This window comes from Lolium perenne, chromosome 2 (assembly GCF_019359855.2).
Source record: "Lolium perenne isolate Kyuss_39 chromosome 2, Kyuss_2.0, whole genome shotgun sequence".
In the NCBI taxonomy this organism is placed as follows: Eukaryota; Viridiplantae; Streptophyta; class Magnoliopsida; order Poales; family Poaceae; genus Lolium; species Lolium perenne.
Genome location: NC_067245.2, coordinates 111,017,808 through 111,025,852, shown reverse-complemented (window position 1 = coordinate 111,025,852; position 8,045 = coordinate 111,017,808).

Below are 8,045 nucleotides of genomic sequence, written 5' to 3'. Positions count from 1 at the left end.
TACTTCCATGCTTTGGTGAACGGGCGTCGCAGGAAGTGCTGCATCTCCTCGCTGTTAGCAGAGCAAGGGGTTATCACGGACAAAACCCTCATACAGCAACACATTTATGAATTCTATCGGAACCTCATGGGGACGGAAGAGGCCAGGGTGTGTGGGCTACACCCCAATGCCTGGAGTAACGAGAACCGTGTCTCTCAGGAAGAGAACAACAACCTGATGAGAACCTTTTCGGAGAAGGAGTTGGAAGAGATAGTCATGGACATGAAATCCGACTCGGCCCCAGGCCCGGATGGGTTTCCAGTGTTCTTCTTTAAGAAGTTCTGGGGCTTAGTCAGGCTCGGGGTTCTACACATTCTCAATGACTTCATCCTAGGGAGGATTGACATAGCGAGACTTAACTTTGGGGTTCTCTCGCTGATTCCTAAGGTCCCTGGGGCAGACAAGATTACTCAGTTCCGGCCGATTGCTTTGATCAATGTGGTGTTCAAGATTGTGTCCAAAGCCCTGGCCTCTAAGCTTGACCCCATAGCTAATCGTATTATCAGCCCCAATCAAACCGCGTTTATCAAAGGCAGGTTTATCCTGGATGGAGTTCTTGCGCTCCACGAGATAGTCCACGAGCTGAAAACCCGGAAGCAAGGGTGTCTGCTGCTTAAGTTGGACTTTGAGAAAGCGTACGACCGCGTCAACTGGAATTTCCTGCAAGAGGTCCTTCGGGCAAAGGGCTTTGATGCCGGGGTTGTCCATCGCATTTCACAGCTGGTTATGGGAGGACAAACGGCGATATCTATCAACGGAGAAGTGGGCCCCTTCTTCCGTAACAAGAGAGGTGTTAGACAAGGGGACCCCCTCTCCCCTCTGCTGTTTAATTTCTTGGCGAAAGCGCTGTCCATCATTCTCTCTTCTGCAGCGGCAGCGGGGCATATCGCTGGGGTGATTCCACACTTGATCCCTGGGGGGATTACTCACCTGCAATACACTGACGACACCCTGATCATGATCCAAGACGACGATGCTCAGATCGCCAACCTGAAATTCTTACTGATGTGTTTCGAAGATATGTCTGGTCTTAAAATCAATTACCATAAATCTGAGGTGGTGGTTATGGGTGCATCCGAGCTCCGCAAACAGCAAGTGGCTGACTGGATGAACTGCAAGCGTGGGGCCTTCCCCTTCATCTACTTGGGCCTTCCCATATCCGACAGGAAGCTCACCATGGAGCAATGGCTTTTCCTTGTCCGAAAGCTGGCTGGCAGGGTTGAACCGTGGTGGGGTAAGTTCATGTCTTCGGGTGGACGGCTTATCCTCTCCAACTCGTGCCTGTCCAACCTTCCCCAATTTGCTATGGGGTTGTTCCTGTTACAGGACGGGATTCACGCTAAATTTGACCCGCACCGGGCCAGGTTTTATTGGGAAGGATCTGGCCCCAAGAGGCGCTATCACCTTGTCAACTGGCCGGCAGTCTGCCGACCTAACGAATGTGGAGGGCTGGGACTCCTTAATTCCAAAAAGATGAACATTTCTCTCATGCTGAAGTGGGTGTGGAAGTTGTTCCAACCTGAGAATCCGATCTGGGCGCAGATTATTCGTGCTAAGTATCCTTCAGCGAACAACATCTTCGCAGGATCGGGACAGGGGGGTTCCCAATTCTGGCGAAGCTTGCATAAGATCAAACATTTTTTCAAATTGGGAGCTAGACACTTGGTGCAGGATGGCAACCGCACTCTGTTCTGGATGGACAAATGGTTTGGGGACGTGGCTCTAAAGGACAGGTTTCTGCTTTATTCAGCATCTCTGACTCGCAAATGATTACCGTGGGGCAAGTGTGCAGAGGCGGGGGTGCCCTGTCCTTCCGCAGATCGCTTGATCAGCTTGGCATCGCTGACTGGCACCTGTTGAGATCCATCATTGATCAAACTCAACTTGTTCCGGGTCAGGATAGGGTAACCTGGTCTTTGGAGCCCTCAGGTTGCTTCTCTATCAGGTCAATGTATATGAAGCTAGCTCAGGGGGCTTCCATTGCTCACTTTCGGGATGTTTGGACAGCTCGGATTCCTCTAAAGAACAAGATCTTTGTCTGGCAACTTGTGCTGGACAAGTTACCCACGAGCCTCAACATCTTGTCCCGTCATGGGCCCGGCAACGGATGTTGCAAACTGTGTGGTAGGCCGGAGGATGCCACACATATATTCTTCACCTGCTCTACTGCTATCTTTGCTTGGAGCGTGTCCCGCCAGCTATTGGGATGCAGCTGGTGCCCCGCTAACTTTGCGCAACTGTTCGCTATCATCTCTAGTCTCTCGGGTAGATTTAGAAGATGTGTTTGGCTTCTTTTTATTGCCCAATCTTGGGCGTTGTGGCTCTTTAGAAACAAGATGACCATTGAGTCGAAATTTATGAAACACCCCGCTAATATTATCTTTAAAATGATGCTCTTTCTTCAGATGTGGAAGCCCCTGGCAAAGCCCCTGGATCGGCCGTGGATAGATCACGCGATCGTCGAGCTCAAACTTCTGCACGACGCTGCGGCTCCAAGAAGGGATGACCAAGACACCTGAGCTTCTCCGGCGCCCCTGTCGTTAGCTGTTTGGTCTAGTTCGTTTGTTTGGCGAAGCTGTATGCTGCAGCATGTAATGTTTTACCTATGTCTGTGTTGAACCTGAGGACTTTATTAATTTAAAGTCGGGCAGTCCATGCCTTTTATCTAAAAAAAAATGCACAGGGCCGGGATTTCGAGGCTGCTACACTTAAGGCACGTAGGCGGAGTGGAAGAAAGCACCAGAGAGCTAGATAATTGTTCAGTACAGGCAGATACTGACCTTCCTGCATTTTGGTTCCTTTTCCTTACAAAAATGAACTGATCACTCGCGCTCACGTTCATAAAATCGTTTTTTTTTATGTCTTGAGACTCGTAAACAACATGAACAAATCGAATAACAAAGCTACGGACTCGGATCGAGGAGTCGTGACATACTGACAATATCCAGCGAGCAGGCACAAGCCGCAGTATTTGCGCTCCTTGCCAGGAAAATAATCCTATCCGGGAACCGCGGGTCCACCAGTCAACCGCTGCCTAGAGAAATCATAGCAGGAAGAAAAACAGTTGCTCGCAGAAGGAGAAATGATTTGCTCGTGGAAGAACATCCGCGATTACTTGGAAATACTAGTTTGCAAACTGGAATTGCACGGAATCATCACACATGTGCGCAGCCAAAACCCACGCTGACAAACTCTACAGGTACATTATTCTGTTCTGAAGTGAGATCATGTGATCTGAGACGCACTCAAATTTTTTTTTTTTTGAACAAATAGAGGGTTACTAGACCCCTGTGGAGCTTCATTGATGTAACACGTGGCAAGTAGAATTTGTAAGAAGGCCCTTTACAACACTCGCCTAAAGAAAAACTATTTTTTTTGCGAGAAAAGTAGGAACTTTATTGATCAGGTGGGGTTACAAGGCGATCATGATCAAGCAACTGAAGAACAGCTTCAGTCCCGACCCTAACCAGATAGCATTACGCCGTTCTACCCTTGCAGAGTTTGCTAGGACATGACTAACCCTAACCTGTGACCGTTCCACTTTAACAAACTTACAAACTCGATCTTGATTAACTAGAACTCTAAGCTCATCTACCCAAAACAAAAGAGAAGATCTATCTTGTTTAGAAGAATTTACAGCGGCTACCACCTGAGAACAGTCCGTTTCCACAATGATAGGCAGATGTGAGTGAAACAGAGCCACGGATAACCCTTCAACACCAGCTCTCAATTCAGCCTCCAATGAACCAAAGCACACATCCAAGAATTGGCAAGCTGTGAAGATAGGGAAGCCCGAGTCGTTCCGTAGAACCATACTGATACCCGCCGAATTGTCTGAAGCACTGAACGAACCATCGATGGACAGTTTAATCCAACCAGATAAGGCCTTCTCAATTACAAAAAAACACCCTAGCAGAGAAAAACAAAAAGCAGTCAAGGACATGGGTGCTTCCGCCACCAAACACCGGCGATCTCCAGGCTTCTCCGCCCAGATCCGAGAGCGAGTCATTGGCTCTCCTCCTATGAACAGATCCAACCACCAGCCACCTCTAGGACACCGGGGACGAACCACTTGGCACCCTAGCTGTGTCGAGCTCTAGCAATGGATCAAGTAGGCCTCCGCCATGGAGGTTGAAGACGTCCACCATACCGGTCGAAGATCACAGCGACGAACGTCGCCATGTGCTGCGCACAAGGAACAACTCCGAAGTAGGTTGAATCATACTCCGATCGATGAGAGGACCTCTTCCTCCGCCGCCACCTCGACGGCAAGGGAGACATAGCAGCTCCACAAGATCTGAGTAGCAAGATCCACAACAGCGCTAATTAAAGGAAGCCTTGCCTGATCGACGCACTCAATTGAAAGCTCGGTTTCACGTGAACTAGCAAGTAGGGGTGATATAGGAAAATCTTCTCGGGGTCCATATGTTGTTAGGGCGGTGGTCGATTTCGTCGTTGTTTACATTGTGTTTAGATCTTGATTTTCTGTTTATTTTTTACTACTAACTTAGTTACATTCATTCTTGATATCTACAATCGCTCGTTTTCTTTTGGAACAAGAGTCGATTCATCAGTTGTTCTTCGACTGTGTTGTTGCTCGTTTTCTTTGGTAATTTAGGATAATACTTTTTTATGAACAAGAGTCTATTCATCACTTGGTCTTCGACCGTGTTGTTGCTCATTTTTTGGGGGAAATTATCTCATCCTTCTTTAATAAGAACTTTGGGGCTGATTTTGAATCAATGGCTAGGTGGTGGATTATTGAAAATAGGAACTCTGCTCTGAATATTTGCTCCTCTGCTACCATATGGATTATTCAGACAGGTCGTAGTGAGTTGTGTTTTTAGGGTGTAAGATGGCTAAGTGTCAAACTGATGCTAAAATAACTCTCGACCATCAGAAGCTAGAAGCTGACGTGAAAGAATTTTCACTTGACCTTGTTGGACGACAACCTAATACTGTTGGATCATCGGCATGGGGAGCTGCGGTGGATCACCTGGACCTGAGCCGTTGAGCGGATTGATCCTAGATGTCAATGATCGATGGCCGAAGTGGCTTGCCAGAAGTTGATTGATAATGCCCTTGTGAAGTCCTTCATTGCCTCTTAAGCGGTCTACCACCTCACCCCTCTTGTCATCCCGCCGCCCGTCATCGAAAGCATGAAGAAGATTAAGAGAGTGTTTCTTTGGACGGCTACGGACAAAGTTTCGGGTGGTCAATGCAAGGTGAATTGGGATGCGGTGTGTCGTCCTAAAGAGCTTGGGGGCCTTGGCATGGAAAACATTGAAAATTTTGCTAGAGCTCTTAGATTCCGGTGGCCTTGGTTGGAATGGAAGGACCCAACCAAAATATGGGTCGGTTTGGCTCCGAGGTGGACATGGACCTCTTCTATGCTTCTACGAAGATTGTAGTGGGAAATGGTATGAAAACAAAGTTTTGGGACGCCCCGTGGCTCAATGGCTCCAAGCCTAAAGATATTTCCCCACTCATCTATGCGGAGTCTAAGAGAAAGCTATGGACGGTTAACAAAGCCATTACAAACGATGAGTGGATTGCCAAGATTAACATATCCGGAGACCTCACTCTTGCCCACTTGGAACAATTTGTCGACCTTTGGATCAAGCTCCGTGATTTCCCTTTTGATGAAAATGTTGAGGATACTATCTCTTGAACGCTTACAGAGGATGGTCAATACTCGGCGGCCTCGGCATACAAAGCACAATTTTTTGGGTCTACGGCTTCCATGATGAAGAGGGACATTGATACGTCTCAAACGTATCTATAATTTCTTATGTTCCATGCTACTTTTATGATGATACTCACATGTTTTATACACACTTTACATCATTTATACGCATTTTCCGGCACTAACCTATTGACGAGATGCCGAAGAGCCAGTTGCTGTTTTCTGCTGTTTTGGGTTTCAGAAATCCTACAAAGGAAATATTCTCGGAATTGGACGAAATCAACACCCAGGGTCTTATTTTTCCACGAAGCTTCCAAAAGACCGAAGGGGATACGAAGTGGGGCCACGAGGCGCCGCCACCACAGGGCCGCGCAGCCAGGGAGGGGCCCGCGCCGCCCTATGGTGTGGGGCCCCCGTCAGCCCTCCAACTCTGCCCTTCCGCCTACTTATAGCCTCCGTCGCGAAAACCCCTGTACCGAGAGCCACGATACGAAAAACCTTCCAGAGCCGCCACCGCCAATCCCATCTCGGGGGATTCAGGAGATCGCCTCCGGCACCCTGCCGGAGAGGGGAATCATCTCCCGAAGGACTCTTCATCACCATGATCGCCTCCGGACTGATGTGTGAGTAGTTCACCCCTGGACTATGGGTCCATAGCAGTAGCTAGATGGTTGTCTTCTCCTCATGTGCTATCATTGTTAGATCTTGTGAGCTGCCTATCATGATCAAGATCATCTATTTGTAATGCTACATGTTGTGTTTGTTGGGATCCGATGAATATGGAATACTATGTCAAGTTGATTATCAATCTATCATATATGTGTTGTTTATGATCTTGCATGCTCTCAGTTGCTAGTAGAGGCTCTGGCCAAGTTGATACTTGTAACTCCAAGAGGGAGTATTTATGCTCGATAGTGGGTTCATGCATCCATTGAATCTGGGACAGTGACAGAAAGTTCTAAGGTTGTGGATGTGTTGTTGCCACTAGGGATAAAACATCAATGGTTTGTATAAGGATATTTGTGTTGATTACATTACGCACCATACGTAATGCAATTGTCTGTTGTTTGCAACTTAATACTGGAAGGGGTGCGGATGCTAACCCGAAGGTGGACTTTTTAGGCATAGATGCATGCTGGATAGCGGTCTTTGTACTTTGTCGTAATGCCCTAATTAAATCTCATAGTAGTCATCATGATATGTATGTGCATTATTATGCCCTCTTTATTTCTCAATTTCCCAAGTTGTAATTTGTTCACCCAACATACTTTATCTTATTGGAGAGACACCACTAGTGAACTGTGGACCCCGGTCCATTCTTTTACATCTGAATAGAATCTACTGCAATCATTGTTTTTTACTGTTCTTTGCAAACAAACATCATTTTCCACACCATACGTTTAATTCATTGTTTACAGCAAGCCTGTGAGATTGAGAACCTCACTGTTAAGTTGGGGCAAAGTATTTTGATTGTGTTGTGCAGGTTCCACGTTGGCGCCGGAATCCCTGGTGTTGCGCCGCACTACACTCCGTCACCAACAACCTTCACGTGTTCCTTGACTCCTACTGGTTCGATAACCTTGGTTTCTTACTGAGGGAAAACTTGCTGCTGTACGCACACACCTTCCTCTTGGGGTTCCCAACGGGCGTGTGCTTTACGCGTCAACAAGCTAAATTTCTGGCGCCGTTGCCGGGGAGATCAAGACACCGCTGCAAGGGGAGTCTCCCACTTCCAATCTCTTTACTTTGTTTTTGTCTTGCTTTACTTTATTTCATTTACTGCTTTGTTTGCTTTCTTATATTAAAATACAAAAAATTAGTTACTTGCATTACTTTATTTACTGTCTTGTTTGCGTTCTCTATATTAAAATCACAAAAAAATAGTTACTTGCATTTACTTTATTTAGTTTGCTTTATTTACTACTGCTAAAATGAGTAATCCTAAAGTTAAAGTTCGTTCGTTTAAGCAACAAGGGGGAGAATGTTTAAAAAATGCTTGGTATAGAATTAGTGATGCTCATAATAGGTGCACTAAGAAACACTCCACTATTATCCTACTTAGGAATTTTTATGTTGGTATCTCTAGCTGGAATAGGTATGTTCTTGATACTCTAGCGGGAGGTAATTTCCTAGGCACTCCTGCTTTAGAAGCTAGTTGCATTATTGAGAGTCTAGTTGGAATACCACCTGTTAATGAAGCTAAAATTGAAATCTCTCTTGAAGATGTCATGAAAAAGTTGGAAACCATAGAGCAAAATCTTCCAGGTATTGAAACTAAATTGGGAATATTACTTAATAGCACTGATAAACTTGATAAATC